General features: G+C 34.8%; 1 non-coding gene across 1 annotated transcript; it reads left to right on the top strand.

Annotated features, from left to right (window-relative positions):
* The first annotated feature begins 487 nt into the window (after positions 1-487).
* TRNAV-AAC (transfer RNA valine (anticodon AAC)) lies at positions 488-560 on the top strand. Its single transcript has one exon. It is a non-coding gene; the product is annotated as a tRNA-Val (tRNA).
* Positions 561-6,239: the final 5,679 nt, after the last annotated feature.

The raw sequence follows: 6,239 nt of genomic DNA, 5'->3' as shown, positions 1-6,239 counted from the left end.
TAATTTATAAAACAACGCCCACCTATGCTCATCCTTTCGTAGATGGAATATATCAACATCCGAAGCGATTTGGTTGAACAAAGTTATTGCCGTCCCAATTGGCATCACCAATGGCAGGTTGGTACAGAACAAACAACTGATGATCCCGATTTCTAAGATAGGTTTATTAGGGACACACAAGTCAATACCATCAAGAACGGTACCTACATTTATTATCATCACTGACAAGAATGGTAGAATTCTCACGGGATGTTTGAATGGAGCCACAGATCAGGTTCATACAACTTCGTATAACAACTCTGCTATCAAGTCATCACTAGAATGTTTAGTTTTGTATTTATAATATGTATATTATATTAATTAATAGATATGCTAATCAAACAGATAGGTCAACAACAATATGTTTATCAGTAAGATAAGTCGGTAGCAACATAATCAATTATTGCTATTTGATTATTTTACAATAACTTTATCACCAGTACCAAGTGTTTCCGTGGTGTAGTGGTTATCACATCCGCCTAACACGCGGAAGGCCCCCGGTTCGATCCCGGGCGGAAACATTTTTTTTATATTTCATTTCGTAATATTAATAATAATTGTTACATTTATGATGTTGATTTATAGGCATTTGAGAAATTACATTATAGAGGGAGAAAAAAATCAAGTACAAAACTGTGTGGTAATGAACAAGAAAAAAAGGGAAAATATTAAAAGGATTAACGTGAGAGAAAACATACGTAAATGTGTGTGAGAGAGGGAGAAATAGTATAGTAATATACTTATGGTAAGGTAAGACGGAACATACCTACACGAAAACATGTGAGAGAGACATGGAGACTACGTATTAAAAGGGGTAAGGTGAGAGAAAACATATTATGTACTTAAATGTGTTTAGAGGGATAATGAAAAAATATTTTGAAAGTGTATTGAGCGCATTGACAATAATGTTGACTGGTGGCACTGCCACCAACCTAGTATTTTTTTTAACATTTATTATAATGATGCACATAGCACGAGTGCTGCTCATCGTAGCCAATTACTTGCTGCGCGTCAGTGATATTGTAACATACCTGTTTATAGATACGGTGTTATTTACGCGCTGCATGTGCGAACCCATCGAAGTCATCCAATCGAGATTTTTCACTGACAATAATTATTATAAAAATAAATTTTATTAATATTTTGTCATATCTATTTACTAATATGTAGGTACCTACATAAATACTTACTTAGTAAGTTTTACTTAACAATCATCGAAAATGTCATTAATTTGTCAGTATTCATGACCACAACAAAATAAATGTATAAGTATAATTCCTTGGTAAAAAAAGTTGTTATAAATTCTGTTTTCAAATGCCTGCACTAAATCTCAAACGGGCGACACGCGGCCCTAGGGTTGAACCTTGTGCCCCCTCTCTTGTGATCTCTCAGCTGTAAACTAATCGAATGCACCCGATCACATATTCCGACTCGGATAATTGCCACTGACATGGTTTGTTGGTATTTGCATATGGTTATCTTACAAATATGTTTTCAAATCAAATCCTGGATTAAAAAAAAATATTCTACCTAGAATGTAATTTGGGTAATGTTATTTCTCGGTGGAACCTATAAACGACCTGTTGAAAATATCCTCATGTACCTACGCAACTAAACTGGTAAATTTAATTTAAAAAAAGTGTGTGAAAAAAGTACAGAAAACAATAATAAAATCATTATTAATTGTGTTTTTAACGTAACCTAGGTATGCGACGAACAAGGCAAAATATAAATAAAGGTCGGACTATAGCGTAGCGAGTCCCAGGTTCGAATCCAGGGTCTGGCAAGTACACATATTGTTTTTTTTTTAATTTGTGCATGAGTCAGAGTATGGACCTAATAGGTTGAGCAAGTGGCTGACATCCGTTTCTCGTAAAAACAAAAATCTCTCAATACAAACCTCCATGCCGCAGAGGCCCATAATTATGATCTTATTAGGATCGGACATGGTTGAAAAAAAAAATTATACATACATATGTAAATTTTCACTCAACCTAACTTAGGGATTGCAATACCGAATGAATAATTATTACCGGTATGTCGGTATTTCATACTGATTAGTGGTATTAATAGGTACAGGTATTAGGTTAAAACATACTGAAAAAAAGAAGTACATACCTACTTATCAGTAAATATATCTGTTAAAAGTTAAAATATATTTAAAACATTATTTTATAGCAGTGACGTCCCGTGGGGGTAGGCAGATTGAGCGTCGTTTGGGGGCGGCAATCACTTGAAGGGCGGCAAATCGAGGAGAATCATTAGGTATATTATATAGAAATAGGTACCTAAACTTAGTAAGTACCTAATAATGAAAATATCCTTCGATTAAAAAAATCAGCTCACTGGTTGGAAACAAAATGTATTAATAATTAACATAAAAGGTTAGGACTGTATTTTTTTGTCGGTTTCGCGATGTCTAGTTTACTTCTGTTGTCCTTGGACGTCACGTCCTTGATGACCAGCAATGACACGTGCAGATTTGGGAATTATATTTTGAATTATAGGTAGGTACATAGGTACTTACCTAGCTCGGGTGTTTTGAAAGTTGTATTTTTCAATGTATCTGAAACCGTGGACTCGCAATATTGTTTATTGAAGTTGAGATGGCATTTAAATTTTGGATTTAGTCGTATACATTTTGTTGTAATGTATCCATACAACACATTTCTTAAATATTAGGGTCATGTAAGGATGATAAAAAATACTGTATAAAAATGGGGCGGCATTTTGTCTAGGGACGTCACTGTTTTAAAGCAACCTAAAGTAGGTACCTACCTACCTACATTTATTATGTAGAACTTTATAAATAGGTAGAGATCATAATATTGTAGATCTGATGATTTTTACAAATACCTACTATACCAAAGTCTGGGTGCAAGAAAATGTCAAAAACGCTTGTTGGATGTACCTACTATCAACGTTGGATCATTTTTTTTTACCATATCCGATCCTAGTAGGATCACATACCTACCTACGCCTCCACATAGTGGAAATTTGTATTAACAGATTTTTGTTTTCACGAGAAATAGGTGTTAATCAGTTGCTCAACCAATGTGTTCTATACTCAACTCCAAACACAAATTGAAAAACATGTGTATTTGTTAGACCCAGGATTCTAGCCTGGGATCCACGACATTATAAGCCTATGCGTAAGCCGCTGCAAGATATCTACGTACATGGCCCCCACATCCTGAAGCGGGCCCCAGGCCATGATCGTTGGTGGGCCCCCCTACCTATCGCTAGGGTTAACGGCAGTGTGACTGTCTACAGAAATGTTTTCCAAATGGTGTTCCAGGTAAAATTAATGGAATGCAGTGTATTTTTTATATTTTTAAATAATTCAACTTGAATTATGGAGTTATCGAATATCAACACACAATAATCAAAATTTGTGTCACACAACCATACCTATATTTTAAAATGTTAATATTCAAAGTGAAATAGAGCCGCAGGCGACTTTTTTTTACCATCGGAGCAAATTTGTGATGTGTGTTTATTTTACTTATTAGGTCGACCCGTCACGCCGCGACCCCCAGACCCCGGCCCCCAGGCTAGAGCCCTGTCAGCCCCCCCCGTTGTGGGGGCTATGCCTACATGTATTTTTTAGATTTTCATACTCATCTGCTTCTGAGAAAACCGCAATTGCCTATGGTAGGTACCTACCGACTTTATCGTTTTTTCTAAAGTTAGATATGTGATAAAACTTATTCTAGAATATGTGTGATAAAATAATTGATTACAACAAAACTCGGAAGTTAACTTTTATTTTTTAATTAGCTATTTTTTTATTCTACGAATAATTCACAAGATTTAAGAATGCAACATTCTAATTTTTGAACATACATAATTTTGAAAACACTTCTGAGAAAATATATTATAACCAATAGAAAAAATCTTTTTTGAAAAAATAATAATTAACAGGAATCTAACCTGTATCTCTCGAGTTTCGCGCCCATGCACATAGACCACTATGCTAAAGGCGTCATACTTATTTATGACAAATTTTAACTAATGGCTTCTTCTTTTTTTCAGAGAATATTAAGAGCCATTAGCTAAATTTTGTCGCAATTAAGTATGGCACCTTTAGCATAGTGGTATATGTGCATGGGCGCGAAACCCGAGAGATACAGATTCGATTGCTGAGGGGTGTCTCACTTTTTCAGAAAAGATTTTTCTATTGGTTATACCTATTATATTTTCAAAGTGTTTTCAAAATTATGTACCTATGCTCAATAAGTTTTATTTAGGTATTGATTTTGAATTCCACATGATATAACACTGTCGTGAAGTCGAGGTGTGACTATAATATCAACACTATCAAATTAATAGAAACCATGTCAATAAAATTACAAATTAACCCTACTGTAGCTTGCTTTGATTGTGAAAGCGGCCACTTTAGGGTTCGGGAAATCCACACTGTCGCATTAGTTCGCGTCACTGACGCTGATTCTCTTGCAGCAAAGGCTGTAACTGGCTTTCGGCAACAATCGAACCTCTTTGTGTCCATTGCAGCAAGCTCAAAAGTTACGCAGTTTGTGCATTTCGCTTCATCGAGCTGTTAAGCTCTGTAAATCAGTTATGTCTAGCCCAGAGTTTCCCGACCGGTCAGGTTGCCGAAATTACAATATGTATAGTGTGCCACGATGCAAAAAGATTGAGAAGTAGGTACTAGTTTATACGATAGTTTACAGGAATCTAATGTCACATAAAATCATTGCAAACCATGACAAGAACGCGTAAATCCCGATCTTTAACAGTGAGGGGAATTAAAATGAACAATACCTACTTTGTACTTAACTATTTTTTATTCAACGAATAATTCATACGATTTAAGAATGTAACATTCTAATTATTGAACATACATAATTTTGAAAACACTTTTGAGACATATATTATAACCAATAGAAGAAATCTTTTTGAAAATTGTAAGACACTTCTTGCGGGGTGTCGCAAGAATCGAACCTGCATCTCACGGGTATCACGCCCACGCACATATACCACTATGCTAAAGGAGTCATAAGTATCTACTTAATTGCGACAAATTTTAACTAATGGCTTTTAATACTCATTGAAGCGCTTTCCAAATTGTGCTACTATTGGCGATCGGGTTTTGTATTTTAAATCAAAGTAGGTATTACTTTAATCTTTAATTAATAACTGACGTCACGGATCACACTAATTTTTTTTACTACTTAGGTACCTACTTATTTACTTTACTACTTACTTTTCTACTTTCTACTTTGTCTTACTTTATTCAAATTTTCTATTGGTTATAATATATTTTCTCAGAAGTGTTTTCAAAATTATGTAGTATGTTCAATACTTTGTACGTTTATACCAGTGTTTCTGAAGCTTCGTTTAATAAACGTTTGTCTAAATAAGGGCACTATCAAATGGAAAGAGCCGTACAGGTAAACTACATACCCAAACCATGTAGATAAGTGCATATAATGGTAGAAGGAAATATTTAACATATAGCTACCTAATGTCAAATTACAAAGCACAATCATTGAAAAAGTGGTCTGATTTTCCGCATTGAAAAATAGTCTATTTGCAATTATGAACATATTAGATTACAGTACGTTCCATGTCCAACTGCATTCTGTTTTCAATTAGGACGGATTGCTCAGAGTCCGGTGCCAGGTGGGCATGCGCGAAGGTTAGTCGTTGTGACCAAGCGTTTATGTTAACATGGCAATAGTCAAATTCAGCTAAATGATTTTTAATTGTTTACAAATCTGCTTCTGGTGAAAAATATTAAAAGAGTAACTAGATACTCGACTCATTTGACCTTGGTGTCTTGTGCTGTAGTATCTATCTTCAAATCTGTTAATCTCACACAGTTATGCAATATCGATCTGTTGGTAGGTACGCTTTATGCGAGACCCCAAATAGCCCATCAAATTGTGCTGCTGGAGCATAAAAAACGTCCAATTAATGAAGTATTAACAGACTTGTCAAAAGAAATGGTTGTTAACTGTTCGCCTAATCCTAATCTAATCTATTGGTTATTTGCACTAGATTAAACTAATATTAAAAAACGCGTTGCGTAACCTAATTGGTAGAACGACAAGCGGGCACTGTGGTCACTTGCAATTGTGAAATATGATACCTATCCAAGAGCAAAAAATATTAATAACAGAAATTAGCAGCAGTAACTAAAGAAAAAATATTTTTTTATGTAAAATCTCCCACAT

Source organism: Rhyacophila brunnea, unplaced genomic scaffold (genome assembly GCF_057557595.1).
Source record: "Rhyacophila brunnea isolate RB1 unplaced genomic scaffold, BYU_Rbru_1.0 scaffold_19, whole genome shotgun sequence".
NCBI classification, from domain to species: Eukaryota; Metazoa; Arthropoda; class Insecta; order Trichoptera; family Rhyacophilidae; genus Rhyacophila; species Rhyacophila brunnea.
Note: the sequence above shows the minus strand (reverse complement) of the source record. Positions and strands in the feature narration are given on the sequence as shown.